The following is a 27283-nucleotide window of genomic DNA, read 5'->3' as shown; positions in this document are numbered from 1 at the left end:
AGATAAGCCATCGGCTCGATTCTGGAAACGGATGGACTTCTGGAAACGGATCTTTATAATGATAAGTTCTGTTACTACGTCCAATATTTTTATCTGTGGTCCCTTTTCTTTCTCTTCTTCTGTCTCCTTTTCTCTCTCTGCCTCACTTCTGTACCTCTGGCAGATATCTATTCGTTCAATTTTTCATTGAGAAGTGTTTAAGTTTCTCCCTACGTTAATTATGAATCTCGTTTAGTCTAATGTTTATTCTTTCACTTTATTGATACTAATACATGAATATTTTGAAATTAGAATTGTGCTCATGTTGTTGATGATTTTAATACGGGAGAAAGGAAACGAGGTGAGAGATGGGTTGTCTTTTTACCAGATACGATTATGGGGTATATTGGACACGGATAAGAAGGGATATATTGGATGGTCTAGCTACACGGTGTCACACTATTTTTTTTCGTGTGTATAAGTTCAATAATTCACCATGAATAGAATCAACCACAAGTGTTTTTGTAATGAAGAAAAAACAACATGAGATGTGAAATCTCTTTTAACAAACTGTTGAGATTTAAGAGTCCACAAACTTTACACTTTCGGGTACTGATTACCTTGAAACATCCAGTAGCCACAATTATCCCGAGATAGGGAGCTTATATTTAAAAGAATGACATTCTCAGCAAAATACAGAAGTCTTTTAGTCTGAGAGAAAAGAAGGAATGAAATCTTTGTTTCTAGTTCTATTAGTTTTGTAGCTCTAAATCTGTGGCAAAAGTACTGATAGAAATAAGGACAATGAATTATGACTATTTTGTAGAACATTCCACTCTAATATCACGGGAGTTTCATCTTTCGGTTTGCTTAGTTCTGAAAATATAGAGTATATTGTTATACTATGTAAAGTACCTGTACTGTCGTTGATTTGTGATGACTATCAGAAACAGAAGTAAAAGGTAAATTACAGTAATGGTTTTCGATTAATAGCTTTCTATTAAAGGGTAAGTATAACTAGTTTTATTGTAACATTTTTTGCCTTAAAATGCTTGTCCAAGTTTATCCTCTTGCACTTCAACCTTGAATACGGAAATGGAAGAACATAATTAGATTTTGATTGTTGATTCTAGTACATATCAAGCATAATTTAGCAGATCTAGGCCTGCACGATATGTCGATATATCGATATTGTCGAGAACGATATTAACACATATCAACGTCCGATATCGTAAATATATCGACATCGATATATCATCATCCTAAATTCTCTATATCGATCTTCGGAGAGGCGAGGTACAGGGAGCCCATAAGACTTGCGATGGATGAAGAAATAAAACTTAATTTTTACGATAATGTCTTCTAATGAGAATTGAAGACTTTGATAGGAGAAACCGTCACGTCTAAAAATTGAAAGTGTAAAGAAAATATCTTCACAAAGGGTTCTCTTCATCCGATTTCTTTAAAACTTGGCGCACATACATTAACCGAAAATAAATCGACAGATATTTTTTTGTTTCTTTCGGAAAATAGGTTAAGGGGGCAAAGGGTCCCTTTACAAAACGGGATCCCCTTGATTAAAAGGATCACATTAAAGAAACGAAACTCTGCTGATGCACAGATGACTTCAAAGTTTAAAATATGGGTTTTGTCGTTTTTGCGAGAAAAGGGTTGCAGAGTCAATGCCCCTTCGAAATGCCAAAGACCCCGCACAATCCTGATGAAAATTGGATTTCGGTGGAACTGCTTGAAACCGTGGTATGTTGTAGATATGGTGTTCCTGAGAAGGAGTCTCAATGGGCACGACCACTAATCACTGGCCGTTTGGCAACAACAGGGCCTCATTTTTGCAAACAGCAGAAGGTAACGTTATTTTGGATTTCGGTGGAATTGCTTGAAGCCTGATATGTTGTAGATATTGTGATCGTGAGAGAGAGACTCAATTTGCACAACCATTAATCACTGACCGTTTGGCCACAACAAGATTACTTTTTTAAAAGAGCTGAAGGTAAGGGTATTCTGAATTTCGGTGAAATTTTTTGAAACCGTAATATGTTCTAGGTACTGTAATCCTGAAAAACGTCTCAACAGGTGCAGGCGCCAAGGAATGACTGTTTGGCCACTGAAGGACAACTTGTTTTTTTTATTTTTTAATTAGAACCCAAGGTAACGATACTCTGGATTTCGGTGCAATTGCTTGAAATAATGATATGTTGTAGATATTGTAATCCTGAGAAAACCTCTCAATGGATACAACCACCAATCATTCGGTACCTACGGGCCCACATTTTTTAAAACAACAGAAAGTAAGGATACTCTGTAATTTTGGTAGAACCTGAAAAGTAGTATCCCACAACCAGGAAAAGAAATGGAGAAAGTAGCGACGAACATCATTTAAGAATAGAAAACATTCAGATATTTATCTTGCGGGAAAAAAGAAAACCCTGGAAAGCCCTAGAAATTTTTCTCAAGATAACGACATCTACAACATATCACAGTTTCATTTATTGAAACCGAAATCAAAATATCGTTATACCAAGCTGTTTTAAAAAACTGTATCTGTAGTGACCAAACGCTCATAATTCGATGATTGTTTCCATTAACACTTTTCCTCATGATGAAATCATGAACATATCTTAGTTTTACTCAACCTTACCGAAATTCAAATATCTTCAAACTCGGCTGTTTCAAGAAAAGTAGCCCTGTAGTGACCAAACGATTAATCTGTCCATTGATGCTTATTCTCAGGACGACAATATCTACAACACATCACGGCTTGTCATTTTGACCGAAACTAGAATATCGCTATCTTCGACTCGGCTGGTATCAAAGAAAGATGTTTCGTAGTCACCAAACGGTTAGCCATTAGTGGATGTGTCCATTAAGAACTTTTCTCAGAATCACCATTTCGACAACATATCACAGTTTCAGTCATTTTTACCGAAATCCAGAACATCACCATTTTCAGTTACTTTCAAAAACTGGCCTCGTAGTGGACAAACGGTCAGTGATTAGTGGTTATGCCCATTAAGACCTTGTCTCAGAATCACAATATCTACAGTACATCACGGTTTGTCATTTTGACCGAAACTAGAATATCGCTATCTTCGACTCGGCTGCTATCAAAAAAGATGTTTCGTAGTGACCAAACGGTCAGTCATTAGTGGATGTGCCCATTAAGACCTTTTCTCAGAGTCACCATATCGACAACATATCACAGTTTCAGTCATTTTTACCGAAATCCAGAACATCAATATTTTCGGTTACTTTCAAAAACTGGCCTCGTAGTGGCCAAACGGTCAGTGATTATTGGTTGTGCCAATTAAGACCTTTTCTCGGAATCACAATATCTACAACATATCACAGATTCAGCCATTTTTATTAAAATCCAGAACATCACCTATTGCGGTTACATTCACAAAAGTAGCCTTGTAGTGGCCAAACGGTCAGTGGTTAGTGGTTATGCTCATTAAGACCCTTTCTCAGAATCACAATATCTACAACATATCACAGTTTAAGTCATTTTTACCGAAATACAGGCGATCACCATTTTAGGTTACTTTGGAAAAGTGGCTTCGTAGTGGCCAAACTCAGTGATTAGTGGTTATACCAATTAAGAATTTTTCTCAGAATCACCATATCGACAACATATCACAGTTTCAGTCATTTATACGGAAATCGACATCAACATTTTTTATTACTTTCGAAAAAGTGGTCTCTTAGCGGCCAAACAGTCAGTGATTAGTGGTTATGCCCATAAATACCTTTTCTCGGAATCACAAGATCTACGACATATCACAGCTTCAGTCATGTTTTACCGAAATCCAAAACACCACCATCTTCGGTAGCTTTAAAAAAGTGGCCTCGTAGTGGCCAAACGGTCGGTGATTAGTGGTTATGCCCATTAAGACATTTTCTCAGAATCACAATATCTAGAACATATCACAATTTCAGTCATTTTTACAGAAATCCAGAACATCATCATTTTCGGTTATTCAAAAATGTGCCACGTAGTGTGCAAACGGTCAGTGATTAGTGGTTGAGCGCATAAAGGTCTTGTCTCGGAATCACAAGAACTACAACATATCACACCTTCAATCATTTTTACCGAAATCAAGAACATCACCATCTTCGGTTACTTTCAAGGAAGATGGCCTCGTTGTGTCCAAACGGCCAGTAATTATTGGCTGTGCCCATTAAGACCTTTTCTCAGAATCACAATGTCTACAACATATCATATTTTCAGTCATTTTTACCGCAATCCAGACCATCAATATTTATGGTTACTTTCAAGAAAGTGGTCCTGCAGTGGCGAAGTGGTCAGTGATTAGCGGTGAAAGTGACACGTGCTGATATTTATGTGACTTTTGAAGTTAGACGTAGGGACGCCGATGGGGAATACAGTTCTGGTCAAAATATTAGACTTATTAATACCTTCTTTCCACATTTGTTTCCTCAAATACAAACTAGTAAAAATGGACAGATATTGGATATTATAGATTATCCTGGTTTAATTTCGACAGCTGTAAACACATGTATTATTTCAAAACCAGAAGCAAATCATTATGATGAATGCGGATGGGAAGGAGTTACATGGCGAAGAACAGAGGAAGAATTAGTATTTTTGCTAAGACTTTTACCAGGATTTTGTTCTGATTATAAAGATATTATGTGGAAAGAAGGATTTAAATATACATTTAAAAGAAGTGGTTCTGATGTTAGTGTATTTGCTATTTGGAAAACAAAAAGGAGGATGGAACATATGAGAATGATCAAGCACATCCAGGTAAAGTTAAGATTACAAATATGGAATTGAGAATGTCTATTGTTAATTATGAACTTTACTATGCTACCTTGTTAAGATCTAACATGTTAAAAGAGGGTAAGATTCCTATTTCCTTCAACATATATTAATGTTTATAGAAATCAGTTAGTGGTAAATACTTGATTTAACCACAGTTTGATTTAACTACACTATTTAACTCAAGTGAATTTGATATGCCTAATTTTGTGATTGCATCTTTCCAAAGTGATAGGAATGATAATCAAGAAAGAGATTCAAGCTATTTTGATCATTGTAAAGTCTAGAATATAGTTTTTCGTAATTCTAGAAACGAATCTTTTCCTTTAGAATCTTTGAACGTAGATTTTGAAAAACATAAATATCTCAAAGCTTACGAAATGTATACGATATATAAGAGAGTTACAATTGGAAACACTGAGATGTATTATTATCCTAAAGAGCTTTTAGAAAGTAGACCAATGTTTGTAATTAACACAAGCAAGCATAAATCAGTAACTGTATGTGATAGAACTGATTTAAAATTGACTGTTAGTTTTGAAAGCGATGTACCAGATAAAACGATTGGTTATGTTGTTATGATTGGTAAGAATAATTTTGAATACGATGTCCAGAAAAAAATGATTGAGAAGATTTAAATCAATTATATGTTTATTAGATTTGTTTAGTTTGTATATATTTTTATGATAATATCATAAAAACTTATTTAATAACAATGAATATTCCAGATAACATTCCACGAGAGAATCGAATTGCGTTAATAGAGGATACTATATTAAATCTTTAGAAATTATTAAAAAAACAAAAGGAAGTTCAAAAAATAAAATATGAATATATCACTCTTATTACGTTATCAATTCTACTATCAGCTTCAACAGGTTTATTAATATATTTATTCCAGTTACAGTATATTCGATTATTACAACAACATTTCCATCAGCTTCTGCAGTAATCACTGGTCTATGAACAGGATTTAATATAGCTTCGAAGAAAGAATATTATAAAAATACGGTGAACCAAATTGAATTGCTTAAAGATGAGCTTAACATTATTAAAGTAATGAATGGAGAATTAACAGACGAACATACAAAAGATATTCTTGATAGAATTACCCATATATTGAATGAGATAAGATTATTAGAAAAATTGAGAAGTTTTTAAAAGTTTTTTGTACAATAAATAGGAAATGGCATCACAATTAAACAAGAAAAACAATATTAACGTTTTAAGACTTGTTAAATTGCAAGATCTGGAGAAAGGAAAATCATACAAAATAAACTTATGGAAATTGATACCAACAAAATACACTGGTGAAAGAGTATTAGTACATTTAAATGAAAAATACAAAACCTTATTACCCCAGAGATTAAATGAACATACTGATCAAGTTTTAAAAGAAATAAAAACTAAGGAACTGCTTATGAGGTATGATGGAATGAAAGATCTTTCTAATGGTTATAAAATGCACCAACTGTTCTTCAAAAATGAATCTAAAAAGTAAAAAATGAAATAAAAAATATTTTTAAATAATAAATTGAGTAGTTAGCATGGAACCTCTAAAGACATTCATTCTTACTAATAATTGCAATGTAATTGTGAAAAATGTGCAAAATGAAACGCAAGTACTATTCGAAAGCAATGGTTGTTTACTCAGCTTGAACTGTGATCAATGGACTGAGTTTAGGAAATCATTGTTTCCCATAGAGAACTAAGTTAGCAGAAGATTCCATTACCAGTATCCAAACTTGTAATTTTAAGTATGTTTTAAGTGTTCTTATGGTTATAAAACTATAAAACTGAGATCTTTAGACATACACAACGCATAAGGAAAAGCAGTAATTTTAAATGCCATTGGAATTTTAAAAATCCATATATAAATAAGAGAATAATTTGAGCTTTTCTAATAATATTCTTAACGTTATGCAGCTACAAAAATTTCAAAAGATAGTAAATTTGTTTCTCTCTTGATTCTCGTTTGAATTTTCAAAATTGATGAGTATTTGGCAAGTTATAACAAAATCAAAATTTCGGGAATTTTTTACGGGTTTATTTTTGAGTTTTCGGGAACATGTTATTTGAAAACTCTTAACATTTCATGTAGATTATGCTAGTATTTTTTATTTTCAAATATTTCAATTTTATGATTTTGCAGTGTTGCAAACTTAGAATCGAATTTGTTACTAACTTAGTTATTTTTTAATTTTATAGGTTGGCAAGAGTTATGGGTCAGCTAAGGACTAATTGCCAAAAATTAAATATCAGCCCTCTATCTTTTATACGAACCAAGATATCCTTTTTTTGTTTTGAATTTGCCGGATAGTTGAACATATTCAAGCAGTTACTCAGTTACTCAATAGATTGCGTTTACATATGATTTAGTTTATCACTTTGCTAATAGATCTCGTTGATTGTTGAAGTATTTGTTCATATATAAGGACTAATTTCCACTCGATTTCTTTGACTACGTGTTATCCGAGCGTGTTCGCTCATGGTCTGGCCAACCGTGAATAGTTATCAGCGTGGTCAACGTCGCAGGTTCGAATCGCCTCCAAGGAAGTCGAAGAATTTTCACTCTCTCCTCTACAAGCCAACAAATCAGAGGGAGTTGATGTGAATGGAGACTAGTGCTAGTCGGGAAAGCAAAATAGAGGCAGCAGAAGCAACAGAAACAAACAAAAAAAGGAGCCTGAGAGGCAGCCAAAAAGGAAAACCAAACAAACAAATAAGAGAAAGGCGTAAGTCCTCTCAGGTCCACCTGTGCACAGGTTTTGCTGCTTATTACTTCGAAAAATTTATTTATATGTTATAGACTTTTCTAGATGTACCAATTTTATGGTTGTATATGTTATAAAAGCCTATGCGCAGAGCAGCTCACTTAATCTCACTTTAGAATTGTAGTTATGTAAATACTTTGCACTAATCTTCTGTGCTGGCCAAAGATATGTCCAAAATGGGTTGGCCTGGCCCAGAAGTTATATAAGACCTTCTATAAATGCTTTGTGCTATTCTTCTGTGCTGATCAAAGATATGTCCGAAATGGGTTGGCCCAGAACTGACCTATATACATTACTACTACTACTACTACTACTACTACTACTACTACTACACACACACACACGCACACATCTATATATATATATATATATATATATATATATATAGGAGGGGTTACAAGGGGGTTATAGGGGCTATAGCCCCCCTTGACGCTCAGGTTTATACTAGATAAAATAAACTTCAATCCTGCTTTACACTGGATAAAGCGGCAAAATATGGTTTAGCCCTTCCCTTGATCGTATCCTGGATCCGCTAATGTATATATATATAATGTGTGTGTGTTCTAGGTGAATGTTTTCATCTTTGTTGTACATGATTTTATTCTTTTACAGTGAAAATGTAGGAATTTACTACCTCAAACAACTAGGATAAATTAATACAATTGAATCAGTCATTGCGAAAAGGCCATATGTCCATCCCACCACATTCTTTCTCCTCAACGATTTACTTTGGTAGATATATGGCCTTTTCGAAATGACTAATTTAATTGATTTCTAATATAAGAAGTAGTTATTTTATCATTGCGTTTAAAATATGTATGGCTGGCTGATTTAAGTGGAAGCAGAAAAATGCACTTTTACAAGTAAAGAAAATAAGTTATAGCCTCTACTTAAAAGAGGATCTTTCTATTCTTGTGGGCAGCAGCAAACTTAACAACTTCTTCAAGATCTAACGATTTAGCAATTTTCTTTAATATAAAGCAATCCTAAGTTTTTCAACCTATCTTCAGTCATTGAATGCGTATATGTCTTTAATCTTTTCAAACATGAGAATGCCCTTTCACATGTAGCGCTAGAAACTGATATAGTTACAGAGATTATATCTAGCTTGTAGGTTTCTAGGAATGCGTTTTTGTAGCCGCAAAGGTCAACGAAATTCATCAAGGAATCAACTTTAGTTTCTCTTGTCTTCATACAACTTAATTGTATTTGGGAGGATTTTGAGTTCACTTTTGAATATTTCCAAATCATTTCCATAATATTGAGCCATAGGCTCCGCAGTGTTGTAAATTAGAAAGTTTTCACTTTTTGTATGTAAAGTGGTGATTGATCTAATGATTTTGTTACATGATCCAAAGCGATTTTCCGGCTCAGTGATTACCGTATCAAAATAGGCAGAAAGATATCTCTTAGTATATTATCTTTAGAAAATTGGTTTTCTGCCTCCAATCAAGGAAGAGATTCCTCCAAAATAAATTTGTGATATTTTGATGGCAATGTCTAGTTCGTTTCCACGAGGAACCCATACAGTCTATCTGTTTCCGGCTCTGGAATTTCAAGACCATTTTCTTTTCATATCTCCAAACATTCTCGATAAATTTGTTCGAATGTTGTTTGCTGAAATTGATATTCTCCAGACCTCATCTTTGACAGTGTTTGAACTAGTGAATCTACAAGAATCAAACCTTCCAACATGACTGCATCTACTTGAGATAAGGCGAAGCTCAAAACTATAGCATGGCAGCAGTCATCTCAAATTTTACCAACCCGAAAATTTCTTCTCGTACAGATCACACTAATTTGCCGGATAGAATAATGGAAGTAAATAAATATTACAAGTTCCATATTCGGTTTAATACTGCATAATAATATAAATAGTTGTTTTGTAGATAAACTGTAATAATAAAGTAAAAGTGATGGACAAAGACAAACGATCTTAAGAGACAAACGTCACACGAGCTGAACTCTAACGGGACACTAATTTGCCGTCCCAGCCCACTTTACATTTTAAGCATTGTTCTCGAAGCTTAACTTTCACTTTAAAGTAAAATTCCAATAATTATCATGTAATCTCAATATTACAGAAAAATGGCCCGATTTCACGCTCTAAATATATGGTAGCCTAATCAGTGACGAAACCAGACATTTGGTGCTCAGGGCAAATTTTGCGATTAGCATCTTCTTCACCTACATCTACATTAATAAACACATAAATTAGTTTGCTGGCGCCTGGAGCAACTGCCCGGGTTACAGCATTTTGTTTTGATCTGGCCATAGTTAAATTATTTTTGGTTACTTTTATCCTTGAGCTCTAAAACTGAGTAATAAATGTGCCTTTACTTTATTAAAATGATGAAGTGAACACTTTTTGAAGCAAAAAGAGGAAATGTGTTTTTCTTTCCTTAATATCAAACAGTGTTAGAACAGACACTTCAATCGGGACTCCTTACAAAAGAAGTATATGTGGCCTTTTTCTTTCTTTCGTTTATTTACCTTCACTAGCTTTTACAATTTGACGTGAATTCAAATACACAAACACTTCACATACACACCGAATGGTCAAAGCTCAGAGGTAGAACATCAGCTTAAGATTCGGAAGATGAGTGATCGATTCCTCGTGGATAAATATTTTGACTCAGAAGATTACCAAGGTTCTTCCTCGGCATCACTAGGGAAATTTTTATGGCCCTTTGACTCATTTTCCTAATTTCTATCCTTGAGCCTGGGATGTTTCAAAACCTTAAAATAAATTCTAATGTAGTTTAAATAACTTAGCGCTACTATCCTGTAGTCGATGCTAAATAAATATTGTTAGTTTTGAGATTAGATTTGAAGGAGGTGCATTAATTAGTATATCCTGTTGAAAATTCATACCACGACTGATTTACTGTTTGCATAATTGCTACTATGTTACTTTGTCAGAAATGCTTAATGCTTAATTTTCTCAAAAATGCATATTTGACGAAGAACAAATATTAATCTGTGATAAAAATGGGTATTCACTTACTGAACTTACTGAATGGAATATCTGTGGACCAGTCCCACAAACTCATATATATATATATATATATATATATATATATATATATATATATATATATATATATATATATATATATATATATATGATTACTAAACATCAGATAACGGGATGGTACAACCTGGTTACAAGAATAACTACCACTTTTAAACAAAATAGCCTTAATGCCGAGACCAAGTTGTATCATCTCGGTATCTTACCTGATAGTTAGTAATCAGAAGATTGTAGTACTGGCTCTGTGATAAACTTCGGAATTTCTCTAGCAGTAGCAGTTTTGGGATTAAGCTACAGTTAAAATCGTTTAAAATAAAATATTTTTGAACGATTTATTTATAAAGAATCTCTGATTTTTGTTAGCCCCATTTCCCCAGGCTCTAGTTAGTAGTATAGATCCACCAAATTATTTAATGGATGATACACATTTGTTCTATGTTACCATAATCAATGGAAAGTAATTACTTAGTGTACAAAGACTTCTTTCGTCCAACACAAGTGTACTGTTTTACTGCAGTGCTTGCTATTTGTAACTAAACACCTCATATTTTAGTATGACTTTCAACATCGAAGCGACGAGAATGCCGACTGATTTTGCTTTTTTTCTGGTTCTTTGTCAAAAAAGGAAGAAGATAACCCGATAAGGGACAGAAGTTAAAAGGAATGTTCAGATGGTGAGGTCAATGCACGCATCTTACAGGTTTCGATGAATTAGATCTTGCGTACTACAAATAAAAGCGAGCTTGGAGCTTTTACTCGGAACGCAGACTATTGAACATACGGTATTCTGCAGTTGGTAACTCTGTTGTCGAGAGATGTTTCGGTAGTAGTTTCACTTGTGTGTGTGTGGGAGGGGGGGGGGCGCTAAGTGGGCCAAGAATTAGAGCAAGAGAGCCTGGCCCCCATGCCTTACCTTGGCTCCGCCACTGCTACTGTACTTTGTAGCAAAGCCATATCTAGATATCTGAACGTCTTCCTCAGATGCAGACAACAATGTTGCTAAAGTGAGAAAATAAAAGCTATTGAGCACCTCAGTCATTCCGTGGAAACGGTGCTTAGTTGTGACACAATACTATCCAGAATAGGATAAAATACAGCGACACGAAATTAATCTTTCAATCCATCTGGTGTACTATCAGTAGGCAGTACATCTAAATATTTCTTTGCAAACCTTTCATGATTCTCTTGAAATGTTTCTGAAATACTGAATTTCGAACACAGGTCTTTTGTGGATTTTAAAAGCTGGTTATATTCCCCGAAGATCTTTCATTTGACATTTTCCCCTGCTATCAGAAGACTGCAAACTTTTCGAAGTTACATACATTGACATTAGGATCTTTTCCCAAATGACTGAGATCAACACAAATTCAAATTTATCTAATGCCTCAGTTACTCTCAGCTCATGTGGTTTCTTACTTGTCAGACAAATCGTGGTAAGGAACTTTTCAACATCAGCAAGTCTTTCTTTCATGCAGCTAACAGCAATACGTTTTGTTTTCCACCTAGTTATTAATTTGTTTTAGTTTTCTTCTTTAATTTTGAAGTCATTTCATCAGCTAAAGCTAAAAATGACTATCTAGGAACACTAACACTAAAAACGAAAAAAAAAAAACAAATATCTTGAACATCAAAAAATTGGAAACGTATGTGGAGGCTTTTGCAGTATCAGCAAAAACTAGATTCAGACTATGCGCACAGCAATGAACATACGGAGCGTTTGAGGAAGTATTACTAATTCTTGCTTGTAAAAAGACTATAATCTCCGCGCATCACTGATGCTCCATCATATCCCTGCCCTCTGCAAGGTTGTATGTTGATTTGGTTGCTGAGTAAAATTTCACGAAAAAGATGTTTATAGTTGCACTATGCTTATCAAATGCATAAAATACCACGAAACTTTCTTAATTTCTAATGTCGCTTCTTCATAGGTCACAACAACGTAGCGAAGAATGACACTATCCTGATCAGTTTTTTATGTACAAAGATGTATCAACGATTATTTTAAAAAAATCGAACTCTTCGAAAATAACTTCATGAATACTTCTTCCACATAAGAAATAAATAACAGAATATAATTATTCAGTGTCAAGTAAGAAATAGGTTTAGCGGGGCCTCCTGGGCTTGGGAATTTCAAAAACGAAAACAAAAAGGTTACGAAAGTTACTACTAGGGTCTAATCTAAAGTTTTACCACAATGATTATTTCTCATAAATAAGAAATGATCTTATAGGCTTGGGGGCTTCCCCAAAAAATGTTACTAAAATTGCTGGCAATTTTAACATTGACAATGATTGTTCCCATACATAAGAAGTGAATAACAATATAAGTATTCAGTAGTGAGTAATAAACGGGTTCAGTAAGACCTTTAGACCCCAAAATAGAATAAAAAATATTACTAAAATTGCTGACAATTTTAAAATTTACAATGATTTTCTCTCTCACATAAGAAATTAATAATAACATATAAGTATGCCGTAGCCTATCGAGTAATTAACGGGTTCGACGGGTCCCCCAAGCCTAGGAGTACACGGTGCGTTGCACCGCTTTCACCGCTCATTGTTACGGCACTGTTCGCAAGGACGCACATCAAAAAGCCAAAATACTTCTGGAACCATGTAATCGGCAGTGATGAGAAAGTGGTTAGTTTATACGAAGGAGGAAGCCTGTTGAAAGGTTCTACGATACGTTATTTTACGAAGACATGTGCTCAAAATTGAAAAATTCACAAAATATCATCTCTTTATGACTTACGGTTCCCGAGATATGGCTCCTTAAATCTCCTGAAATCCGAACTTTTTTGGCCAATATCTGCGCCAGTTGGCCAGTGGTCACCGGTTACAATTTGCTACCAAACTAGTCAGCGTCCTCTTATGTATTAATTAACACTAACATGATCTCTCCATGACTTACGGTTCACAATATATGGCTCGTTAAATCTTCGGAAATCGAACTTTTTGGGAACTGTAAGAGTGACGCAAAAAAGTCCATCACTTTCTCAAATAGTTTTTGATACACTATCGTATGGAGGGCTCAAAATTGAAAAATTCCCAAATAACAGACACACACATTCAGTGACGAACTAAGTTCGTAGAAAATATTTAATTATTACATTATTGGGTACTTGCGTACGGTTCACTGTAAATTCCTTTTGCATTTCTATTTTCTCTCTTCCCTTCCGGACATTGCAAAGTGGAGGGTGAAGCCAGTATAGGTCTATCAGACATGCTACTTAATGTGCAATTCTGCTCAATAAGTCATTCTTTTAGTTATTAAAAATGTTCGTGTTCTTACATCCTGTATGCTACACGAGTATGTAAAATTTGATGGCCGTCTGTAGTAAGTGTAGATCATTGGAAGAGTTCTTCAACATACTTCATGACCAGATATATTATGGGGTGTATACGCTAGTACACGAGGCACAACCGGGTTTGATTCACTCTGGGGCCACTCTGTCGAAAAACTGTAAAATGCTTTTTCAGGCTAGCAACCCCACATGAGGTTTTCCTGGGTTTTCTTCATTCACACTAGGCAAATGCCTAGTGGTATCCTCACTTATAAGACCCAGGCCGCTTCCTTCCTTCCCCAATCCTTTCTTCCTTACCTCTCCCCGGAAAGTGTGCTCGCTGAAGGACGTCATCCGTCAACACGTGACAGGCTAAATGGCCATAGATGCAGAAACCCCAGAAATCTAAATTTTAAATCCAAAACCCTAAAACCCGCAAGACGTACAACCATCTAATATTTTTAGTAGATTAGTGTTCACTCGCCCAAAATTAATAACAGTACCAGTGCATATGGGGATGTGTGTACATTGGGCCACAGATATTCTTGATGTACAAAGTCCGCGAGATAGGCAACCCAACTAACGCCTGCTCCAAGAGTAGCTGGTAGTAGCTACCAAAGCAGACTGAAGTTGCCCCCAACTGTTAAAAGCACAAATCGTAAAGAGTGTTTTTGTGCAGGACTGGAGCGAAACGCTGGCTGACGAAATGACAAAAGGGTTTCTTTGGATACTTGTACTCACAGTAAATAGCACAATACCAGAAAAATGTACGGACACCAGAGGCGCCGATGATAAGATAACAGTCAGGGGACTTAAATAATATTATAATTAACTCAAATGAGGAATCATAAACAAGTAAACTTATTTCAAATGGCTATACATATATGCGTATCAAATAATACACGCATAGATTATGTGGTATATGTATTAGGTCATTTTTTCAAGTAAACACAAAGCCTTGCGCTGAGTTTTGAAACTATTAACAATACTCCTACCTGCAAATCAATTAAAATATGGAACGATCGTTCGGGGCAAGAGCTCAGCCTCCAATGAAAATTTTGGGGGTCTAACAGGGCCTGAGTTCCTTGGTTCCGGCTCCACTGATTGATACGTAATACTACTTCGAAAGAACTTATCCGATTTCATTATCGTTACATGACTTTTGAGAATGCTAAATATTGGCATGCAGTAATTTATTTTTAAATATTAAAAATGGAAAATTAGATAACACTCAAACAAGTTGGAGAACTTATCCGTACTAAGCGTATTTCCCCTTAGGTTGCAAATATAACTGAATTTCCTGATTTGTATAGTATTTGTGAAAATTTACACACTGAGACACAAGGATAGAAGGGGAGAATATACTGTCAATTAACAACAATTTAAAAATGCACGAAATTAATGGATAATATCAAATATAGAACCATTAACAGAATTAACTCTGTAATTCGTTTTCTCCATTCATTTTTCTTCCTTTATTTTCAGGATTACACCATCACTGAATTTCTCCACTGGAGATTATCTTCGTTTAGCAACATCCAACTGGAGCTCAGCCTTGTAAATGAAACTTTTAAAAAAGTGTAAAAGAGCTGGATCGAGAATCGAACCCGGGCTAGGAATTTGGCAATTCACAACGCTAGTCATTTACCTAAAGCGTTACTTACTCTGGCTCCCGTAATTAAAGTCTATTCTCTTCGCTCTAAACAGTAGCTTGTTTATAGTCAAATTGATTGACGAAACACAAGAATATGTAATTGAGGACTCGCAGGGCATTATATCATTGTATTCAATAAATTATCATCATTGCAGATTTATTTTAAAAAACTAAATACAGAAGTCCTTTATTTTGAATCAAATACTGCGCGTATAATATACACGTAAACAGACTAAAAACGAAAATGAAATAAAATGAAATCTTTGAGTTTTACGTCCCACGGTATGCTGGTTATTCTAAAGGAGAGGTGATGATGAGTAATGATTGAAATAGTGGAAGGAAGAAAGTGGGAGGAAACGGGAGAACCCCGAAAATCCACGCAAACGGTGTTTCTCTACCACAAAGTTCACTAGGCGGGAGCTGGTATCGAACGCGGAACACCAAGCACCAGAGGTGAACGCTCTACCACTGAGCCACCGCGGCCCCAGACTAAAACCGAATCAATTAATGCGTAGTAATCGTGGTTCAGTGGTCAAGGCGCTCGACCTCTGCCGTGGGGGAAGGTTTTTTATTTTCAATATATTGAAACATTTCCTTAAATATAAAGTTCTGTTTTGAAGTGCTCGAAAAAATAAAATCAACTCGTTTCGTCACATTTCAAACCTCAGTCACATTTATTCACAATGTCTATCATTTATATATGAAGACGCTAAAATAAGGAACGTTAACATTTTTCTAATGGGAACAGATTTCTGACTTGAATAAAACCCTTAAACCACACGTCCAAAATGAAAATTATTTATGTTCCTGATACCTACTGCAATGAGAGACAGGGGGAAAGAGAGAGAGAGAGAGCATGTGAGAGAGATAAAAACAATATATGCTTGTATTTTTACTTACAATGATGTAAAATGTTTTTGTAATTCATAATCTGGATTTTTATAAAGCGATTTGAACGCTTGAAGCGACTTAATGTTCATAAAGCTTCTTTTTCTTAAGGCCGTGTCTAACGTTTTCAGCGGAGATCATCAATCCCTATATAATAACATGGTGAACTTCTTTCCAAAATATTATGAAAACTATTTGTCTTATGCAATTCAAAATTTCTCCAGATGTTAGCCTACCCCAACACTACATGTTCACTTTTTTTATTTTTTTATCTAGCTCTTATAGTTCATTAATATTACTTTTTACAAATAAATATTACAGCGTTGGAAAGCATATAAGCAGGATTTGTTTCCCTGTTTCGTGGAGATGCAGATACCTGATCCATTCACACCATTGTTCCTCAGTGATCTTCAAAAAGTTGATAGGGGAGGGAAACAAGTTACGAAATGAGATAAGATCATTTATCTAAAAATGCGGAGAGTGCATATCTTCGAAGTTATGTTCATTGACAACCTGATCATATGGTCGGAAGAACAAAAGGTTGCGGGAGGCAAGACTGGTTGCTGTCAGAAATGAGACAATCTTATCTATCTATATATCTTTTTAGTTGTATTTTGTAACAAGCTTTCTTGTCAAACAGCGTGCGCTTTCCCTATTTTCCTATTTCAACTATTTTTGATCCTAAATCTTGATTCTTGCGTGGTGAAGAAAGGAGACACATCAGAGGAATCACAAAACTAAAAGCATTATCATCAATATTTTGCTTTCCAAAATAAGGAATATAACTTTAAAAAATAAAACTTTAAGGGAAATATCTGGGAAGATGAAAGAACAAATCATGGCATTTCATGTGTGTGCATAACAGTAATAGGTATATACAAAATAAATAAATAAATATTACAGCATTTCTGAGGGTCTAGATCATTTGGATCCGATAGTGGTATTCCAAAGATAAGCAAGTGAAATACTTTCACTTGATTTTGACTGAAAACTTGATTTACAGAATATATATAGGGTGAGTCAAAAGTCCTTGGACACCTGCGTAAGTTTGAAAATCTGTGGGAAAAGTAAAAAGTGATGATGGGAACAGAGGTTTAGTATTACCGTAAATAGCAAATTTGTGGAAAAATCGAATCGAAATCATGTTTACTAGAGAAATACTTTTTTAGTTCCTGCAATAACATTTCTCTCAAATAAAAAGAAGTTAATATATCGAAAAATTAATGTAGCTGTATGGCCTATGGACACAGGAGATTCAGTGCCGCCTTTACGAAAGCTCTCCATTGATTTCTATTATTAGCTAACTGGCCCCAGTTTCTACTTTATATTCCAATCGCTGCGAGAACCATTTTAATATTATCCTCTCATCTGCGTCTTGGTCTTCCTAATGGTCGTTTTTCTATTTAGATTTCCAGTTAGAGCTTTGCAAGCGTTTCTATTTTCTTCCATTCTGGCTACATGACCTGCCCATTTGAGCCTCCTAGACTTGATGACTCTAACAATGTTTGATAAAAGTATAAATTATGTACTTCCTCCATATGAAGTTTCCGCCATTCCATATTCCCGTTCCTCTTGGAGTCCGAATATTGGTCTAAGAATCTTGTTTTCAAATACTTTCAGTCTGCGATTTTCCCTCAGAGTCAGTGATCATGTTTCGCAACCATACAGCACACCAGGCATTATTATTGTTTTGTATTTTAAGCTACAAATTCTTCAACAGAATTCGCGACAACAAAAGATTTTTAACTGAATAATAACACAAAATCCATGTTTTCAGTTGACATTAATTTCTTACTTATTATAGTTTTGGTCTGTTAATAACACCGCTCTGCAATCTGAAAAAAAGTATTTGATGTTTTGATTTTGAATGTTGTTTCCCTCTAATTTTGAGACGCTGATTCCAAATATGTAATCGATTTTTCTATCAAGTCTAGTTTGTTCACAAAGAAACGAAAACCAATATGTCGCATTTACACAATATATTTATATTTGTACATTATGAAAAGACCATTTTCATGCTTAAGACAGGTATGTAATTGCCAAAATTGCTTACAACCACTGATAATGATACTCCTATTAATCAGGAAGAAATTTCCTTCGCTTTGTACTTCGTCCGTACGTATCCTCAGCTGCATTTCCCCTTTTCTGGTATCAACAGAAGTCTGCCATCATGTTCGTAGTCCACCCACCATGGTATCTTCGTTCCATGTCCTTTAAATCTTGGTGAAAACGTTCGCCATGTTCTTATTGTAAAAGCCAAGATTATGTAGGAAATAGTCCAGATGAGAAAATAGAAAGTGTTACACTCATGTTACATCCTAGTTTCCTGAAATTGTCCAACATGGCCTTCACACTCCGTTTATAATCTGGACTCCTTGTATTTCCTAGGAAGTTTTTATAACATCCTTGTAGCTGTGCCAGGCTTGCTTTTCTGTTGGGTTCATTGTAAGGTAAAAATTGGGGTTACATATTAGTTTCTTGATCTGGGGTCCAGTAAAAACACCTGCTTTCAGTTTCTCCAGGGTTATTCTGGGTAAAACATTACATATTTACTTAAAACATGCACCGTCCTTATCCAGAGCACGTACAAACTGATGCATGATACCCAACTTTATATGAAGGGAAGGGAAAAGAACTTTTGTGGGTTCTACAAGCAGCTCATTTGAAGGTTCTAGGTTCCGGGTGTGAACGGTCCTCTGGTTGGCCTCTCCCGCCTCTGCCAGTGATTTTTTCTGTCGCGACTGTCCCATTCGCACAAGAAGCAAGGCATTTTTGTGTTACAAAGCTGTAGTCCAAGTAAAAGTTTGATAACCTTGAGGTCACCACATAAAACCCACTCATGCTTGGAGTACTTTACGCGCTGCAACAAAAATTGCAAACTTTCATATGATTCTTTCACAATAGTAGAATAAGCAACTGGTACAGAACCAAGGACATTCCCATTGTGGAGTAAAACACCTTTCAGGCTGGTTACAGACGAATCTATGAAAAATCTTCAGTCTGAAGCTTCATACTTTACACCAAGCCACGTAATAAGTTATGCTATATCATTACAATAGATCATAGAGCTTTCTTCTGAAAATAAAGACACTATTTCTTGTTCCCGGGATCTGTAATGTGAGATTTTTGTTCCAGGTAACAATAAATGTCTGGCTTTCAGTACGGACCCTAACAGTTCGGCACGCTCCTTTGGTAATGTAAGATCACGTACTAAGTCTTTCAGTGCTGTCTGACTAAATAAGTGTGGTTTATTGTCACTTGTACTGGGTACGTAGTCGTCTGTATCTGACCCACTATTGTATGTTGCATCACTTAACATTTCCTTTCGCGGCGGTGTACTGCCTGATGGACGAGACGGTACAGGCAAAGTTTCGTCATGTTTCATTGGTCGCATTGCAGATCTCAAATGAGGATACACTATATCACGTTGGTTCTTGGCACTGAAATCTTGCACTTTCACCTGACAAAAATAACAATCATCCGTGTGGTTTAATTGTTCCCTCCATACCATTGGAAGAGCAAAATAAAATTTCTCTCTTTGTCCGTTCATCCACAACTGCAATCCTTCCACGCATGTCTCACATACCTTCTGGGGTGCCCATAGTTTATTTTTGTCACCAAGTACAAGTCCGAAATAGGCAAAATAGGCTTCTTTCACAAATGGTGTTATGATTAGTCTTTGTTTACACAACATGTACTTTCCACATATATAACAGAAAGTGTTCGGGTCGTTTCTGCAGCCACGTGAAAACATTGTTTTCTTAATTCACAAATCCACGTTTTACGACACCGTCCAGCTCACTCCAGTTCGTGTTAGCAGACTACCTGTGAAATAAAGAGGTTCGTAAATAGTGTCGCCAGACCAGATACTCTGTGGTATTCACAATTTCACTTTAGATTTATCACTAGAATCAAAGATAATCGGAAACATTCCTTGACGTTCTATAGCATACAAACGGGGCTTTTATTAAACACAAATCTTTCAATTACTCAGAAACCTGACGTGTTAGGACTAAACGGATTGCACCGTTAAACTCAGCGAAAAAAAATCGTTTAGGAACACCTATTCGTTCGAAAACATCATTTTTCATGCAGAGCACTGTAATGATCCTAGATATTTGAAGGTATCCACTTTCTCGAAAGAATTATTTGATATTTTAACGCATCCATACAATACAGTATTATTACGATCCCAACAAAGTTACATGTATTTAGTTTTCTCTGCATTTACTTCTAACTCCATATCCCTGCAAGCGTTAATTAAGATTTCTGCATTCCTTTCTATTGTCCTATCATCTTCTATTAAATTGTCATCATCAGTGTACGCCATAACCTGGTAAATACAATTCAGCTCTAGGACCTGATTGCTGTCTTTGATTTTCCATATAGTGTCCTTTAGAACAAAGTTAAATAATAATGGCGACAACGCATCTCCTTGTTTCAGGCCATTTTCGAAGTGAAAGCTCGTGGACATAAATTTTCCTACCCGAACTTTACTTTGGGATTCATTTAAACATCTACCTTTTTCGGTATTCCAAATTCTGTAAGCATGTACAATATTTGCCTCCTATCCGAGTCTAAAGTCAATAATTGATATGCCAGGATATTGCATTCCCATTTCTTTTCAAGTATGAGTTGAATGGTGAATATCTGGCCCATAGTTGATCGATTTTACCTAAATCCGCTCTCATAATCTTCAATAATTTCATCTGTGTATGGAGTCAATCTTCCTCATAGAATGTTTAAGAGGATTTACTGGATGTTGACAAAATAGAAATGTCTCAATAATTATTACAATCAGTGTTGTTGCTTTTCTTCTGAATTGGGACAATGATTCTTTTCACTCTTGTGGTAATTCCTCCTTGTTTCAGATAAGGAGAATGAGTTAGTGTATCTTGCTCTATAATTTTTCCCCTCCAGCTAAAATTAATTCAGCCAAAATTTCGTGTACACCCGGAGATGTGTGTTTCTTTAATTTTTAAATAGCGATTTCTGTTTCTGTCTGGTTAGAGTCTGGAATATACGGTTATGCTGTGTGCATTTCACTTTCTCCATGAACATTAGTTATTGGCTATGTGTTAAGTAAACCGTCAAATAAATCTTTCAATCTATTTATGATGCTATCCTGATCAGTGGCAACTGTTCCGTTGGCTTTCTTTAATGTATAAGCTCGACGCTGATAGTTTTGATGCATTTATACACGTCCTGAATGTTTTTATTTTTACTATTATCTTCAAGTTTATTAATTTTAGCTTTCAAAACTCGCGTTTCTTTGTTCTAAAAGTTTTGGAAGTTTTCCGCCAGATGACTGAAATTTAATGTGGTTATTTCATTCGAATTTTGTAGCCAACGCTGTTTCTTCTGTTTTCTCTTCTCTGCTACTTTAGTGCATTCCCGGTTGAACCATGGTTTGTTCCTACGTATTTCTGTATGCCTCAATATTTCTTTTGCTGAAATTTTAATGGTATCTCTAATTTCAACAAAGTATCCTGAACACTAGTGCACTCCGAACCTTCTAAAACCGAGAATCTATTCGACAATTCAATCTGGCTCCACTCTCATCTGACTCTCCTCTAATTTATTTAAATAAACCGCTCCGTTTTCAGATATGGAATATTTCCTTTATTCAACGATAGTCTCTCTCTTATTATCGCTGCTACCAGGTGGTAATCAGTATCACAATCAGCTCCTCCGACCGAACATCAGTAGAGCTAAACTGTTTCTTCTGTCTACTAAAACGTGATCAGTTTGGCTATGTGTTTTTTCATCTGTTGAAGTCCAAGTATTCAATGTCGCGATGTGAAAATTTTGTAATCTTCACTATAAGGTTTCTGGATGCTGCAAAGTTCACGAGTCTAACGCCGTTGTCACAACCTTCCTTATGCATTTATTCCCTATAATCGGCTTGAACATACCCTCTCGTGCTACTTTCACATTGAAATCTCCTAAGAGAATTTTCATATGGTATTGCCGGAGATGATCAAATACCCGTTCTATTCTTTCGTAAAAACTGTCTTTTTTAAATCGTAATCCTTATTTTCTGTTGGGGTATGTGCATTTAAAACAATATTATTATATCACCGACCGTTAAGAGAAGTAAAAGAAAATCTATCATTAACAAATTCAACCCATGTAATTGCTGATATTATTCGTTTGTGAACGAAAAGCCTTACTCCTAGTTGGTAATTTTTAATTCGCTCCACGTAAAAGAACATAAAATTTCCCGACTTGATTCCTCTATTTCCTTCTCATCTAACTTCCTGATATCCCACTAGGTCCATCCTATATTTCTAAACTCATTCGTTACAAATTTTAACCCGCCTGCACTATGCAGACTTCTTATATTCCATGTTTCAAATCTCATGTCGATTTTACTTTGCTAAGTTCGTGCCAAGTTAGCAGTTCTGATCCGAGGATTCTGCGAATATATCTGAACAAGCCTCTTTTTACAGGATGAGGTTGTTAGCCCCACACCAAATCCCCTAGCTGGAGGATCACCCATTGTCGTCTGTCCACGACTGCTTATTCAGTATATTCGCAGCAAGCTCTAGAGGCCTTCTCCTTGATCCATAGCCTGAGGACGCGCCATGTCGTGCTGAGAGGAAGACCACATTTCACGGAAATTACTATAGCTATATTTTAGAAATACAATAGGTACTGATTATCTAAACATTCTTTAAAACACATAGGAACAATCAATATGCTCGGATATATGGATGCATATTAAGACTGTGAAGGCTTCGATGCCATAAATATCGTAAATTAGAGACTAGTGTCAATGAATACATCGTACGTTTGACTATCCGAACTATTCTTGATGTGTCACATTGTTTCGTTTTATAGCTACATAACTTGCTAGTTTTGTAATTGATTATACTCTTTACCTGTTCTCTGCCAATAGCAACTGTCCACAACTATAATATAAAACTGAAATACAGAAGAATAAAATGTTTTTAAATATAATGTGATATTTCGAAGGTATATTATGTCAAGGGCGCCTTATATTCTTCACAGATTCTTTATTAATAGTCACTATTTGAATTTATTAATAACTACTTTTGTAAAACATTTACTGCCTTTCCCCCTACAACCCATCTTCCCCCTCTCCTCCCCATTTGTACTAACACCTTATCAGACCTCTCTACCACCCCGGGTGAGGTTTTGGTTCTCTTGCAGTCGCTTTCTCCACATAGATCTCTTGGGCCCGACAACATTGGCTCTCTGTATCTTAACAAAACTGCTTCAGCTATTTCAGTTCCTTTATCCATCCTATTCAATAGATGCTTCAGAGAAAGATATTATCCCACCAGCTGGAAATTATCTCATGTGACCCCAATATATAAATCAGGACTTAAAGATCAAGTATCCTCCTATAGGCCAATATCTCTTCTTTCTGTAATATCTATTATCTGCGAAAAAATAATCAAAGACAGGCTTCTCAAATTCACGTCGCCTTACATTCACACTTCTCAGCATGGTTTTCTACAGACAAGCTCAAGTCTCACAAACTTAAGTACTCTTCTTTCCTGTGCAGTTCAATGTATAAATAGCAATACTCAATTAGATGTCATTTATTTTGATCTCTCAAAGGCCTTTGATTCTGTCAGTCACATTCTTCTTCTCCACAAGCTTTCCAATAGGTTTAATGTACATGGTAAATTTCTCTCTTTAATCACCAGCTATCTAAAGGAACGTAAACACAAAGTTCTTCTTTCAAGGGCGACTTCTAACCCCGAACCTGTGATCTCGGGGGTGCCTCAGGGAAGCGTACTGGGCCCCCTGCTATTTGTCCTGTATATGGACGACCTCTACTCTCACCTATCAGTTAATCCTAGTGGCTTTTTGCTTTTTGCTCACGATTGCAAATTATATAGAAAAATATCATGTTTCCATGACACAATTGCCCTACAGGAAGACATAAATTATCTTGTAGACTAGTGTGAAATGTGGCATTTAAAACTTAACAGTAAGAAATGTGACGGTATTACAATTACTCTGAAAAAGTCTCCTGTTCCCTGCAAATACCATATTAACGATTCCCCTATAACACATTCTGCCAGTCATAATGATCTTGGTGTCATCTTTGATTCCAAACTCTCGTTCTCTGACCACATCTCCTCACTTGTTAAGAAGTCAATGCGTATGCTGGGGCTTCTTTACCGATTCACTGAACTACGTACTGTGGCATCATTAACAACATTCTATAAAACTCTTATAGCACCCAAGATCGAATACTGCTCTCCCATATGGGCCATGGCCGCACCTACACATCTCTCTAGACTTGAGTCTGTTCTCAATTTCTTTATTGCAATAGTACGTTTTCGTGTTCCCGCACTTCGAATATTACCTAAGGAGGAAATTTTGCGATATCTTAATATCCAGACGCCGGAAGTACGCAGAAATAACTCTGATTTGAAGTTTTTTCATAAGATTGTAAATGGGAACCTAAGATCAGAAACCCTAATTCAACAACTATCCTTACATGTCCCTTCCCGCAAAACCCGGAATACCCACCTATTCCATCTTGCACGCCCTAGGTTGACAATTATACAGAGGTCTCTTTTTCACCGAGTACCCAACTATTATAATAATCTAACTAGTGAGGTGGATATTTTTTCGAGATACCAGGTGTTTGAAAGAGCAATAAAACGCGTGCTGGCTAAATAATATTACTTGTGCATTCTTTGTTAATACTATTGGTGTTACTGTTGTTATTTATTTTTAAATTGTTTTTCTTTTTTCTTTTTTCCCCGCTTGTTGATATTTCCCTGTGTAAAATGGCACAATTATGCTGTATCTGGGAATTTGTTCAATAAATAAATAAATAAATAAAAGCTGGTATACAGGATAACTAAAGCCACTTATCTATAATGTGATGTTTCATAGGGCGCCTTATATAAAGGGCGCACTGTACCTTTCATGGGTTCTTTACCAACACTATATGAATGTAGTCTATTTATTGTAAAGAACTGTGGTATATAGAAAAATAAATAAAATCGTTCATCTTTGATGTGGTATCGCAATGGCGCCTAATGTAAAGGGCGCACTGCACCTTTCGCGGGTTCTTTACCAAAAATTGTAAGAATTTATTGCTAAAAACTTGTACCTTTATTTATATCGTATTGTTTAGGAGCAGGGTTGAAAAAAAACGTTTTTTTAAAAAAATCAAAAAGAAAGTTTTTTATGTTTAAAACATGTTTTTTTTCTTTAAAACGTTTTAAACGTTTAAAACAAAGTACTTTGTTTTAAACAAAAAAAACATGTTTATAATGTTTATTTTGTTTAAAACATTAATCTAAATACGCACATATATTACATTTTTACACTCTTAGGTATTGCTTGCCATCTATATTCAATCCCTAGATCAAATTTCGGGAACTTCCCTAATCTCGATCCGCCCAAATGTTCAATTCCGGAGAAAGAAATCGGGATTTTCCCGATCTCCGTTCACGGAATATGTAGTTTAGTTTCTTTGTGTTACGTTCTACTGGTAGACTGCATTCTTAATCTTTAAACGCCCATTGACGCAACTGCTGTGTCAGGGCTTTAAACTTCAATGGCTCAGTCTTAAACCTCAAATTAAGGCTGGAAGATGGTTTTGGTACCAATTTATTCCTGAAAGATGCAGCTTTGCTGGTGTGCATTTTGTGTATATGGGAGGAGGAGGGTAAATATCGTGTTTTTTTCAACAGTTTTTTTTGGGGGCCATTCCCCCTCTTGGGGGATAGATTCATAAAAATTGTTACGTGAAGCAATGAAGTACGCCACTACATGGTAATAACGCGTATTTGTACTTCTTGCTTATATGGGGGAGAAGGGAGGGGGCAAAGTTAGCCAATTTATGTAGTTTAAGTTTTTGACGTAAATTACATTTATTTTTACAACAAACATCAATAGCTCAGTTCTTAATTAAGCTAGAAAGATGATTTGGTACCAAAATATTTTTGAGAGATGAAGCTTTACGTCAGTTGCATTTTATGTATATAGGGGGTACGTATGTACGGCCGAGAAAGGGAGGATGAAGTTCATTTTTTAATTTTTCATCAATTTTTTTCATCAGGTTTTGGCGGGTATTCCTCCCCCCTTTGTGGTACATCCATAAAAATTGGTATGGGAAGCAATGAAATAGTCCCCTACATGATAGTAACCTGTATGTATACTTGCTGTTTATAGAGGAAGAGGGGGTCAAATTTGGTTAATTTACATTCATTTTCGGGACGGTCCCATATAACACAAGATATATTTCACTGAAGTGGTCTAGAAGCATAATTCTTGTTCGTATACATGATGTGTGCAGCAAAAATGATTTGCATATGGACGTGGTACTGTCGTGGGGGAGGGGAGAGAATGTCTAATTCAATGAATGTTTTTCTGCGCATTTTTTAATACTTCCTACATAAAACGAATTCATTACGCAATGGCTACCATTTCTTATATTATTGTCACAAGATGTGGCCTACACATTAGCATCATTTTGTCAGCGCAGGTAACTGCAAGAGTTGCCAGGGCCCCGCAAAGTCCATATTTTCGTATTTTTTAATAATTTTATGTCTGTTCTTTTTCTACGAATACGGCGGGAATTTCACGAATATTATCTCATTGCAATTTGTGGTATATAAGCTTTCCAATGGTGTATAACTCATGACTCTGTGATAATTAGGGAGGTCACCAGAGCCCCGAACGTGAGAGTCTACCATTTTGTTAAAATCCTTGGCGGGCGTCTAGAGTTAATTGTGTTGTTATGCCGTAGACATTAATCATTATTAGCTACTCATGTTGCAGATAGAGATGTATCTTGAAAACTGTTTAGTTAAAATATGTCATTTGCTCCTTGTAGGCTAGTCACTGCTCTTTTTTATGAGTTGTATTG

This window comes from Thermobia domestica, chromosome 16 (assembly GCF_964235325.1).
Source record: "Thermobia domestica chromosome 16, izTheDome1.hap1.1, whole genome shotgun sequence".
Lineage (NCBI taxonomy): Eukaryota > Metazoa > Arthropoda > Insecta > Zygentoma > Lepismatidae > Thermobia > Thermobia domestica.
The sequence above is the reverse complement of the archived record's forward strand: the minus strand, read 5'-3'. Positions refer to the sequence as shown.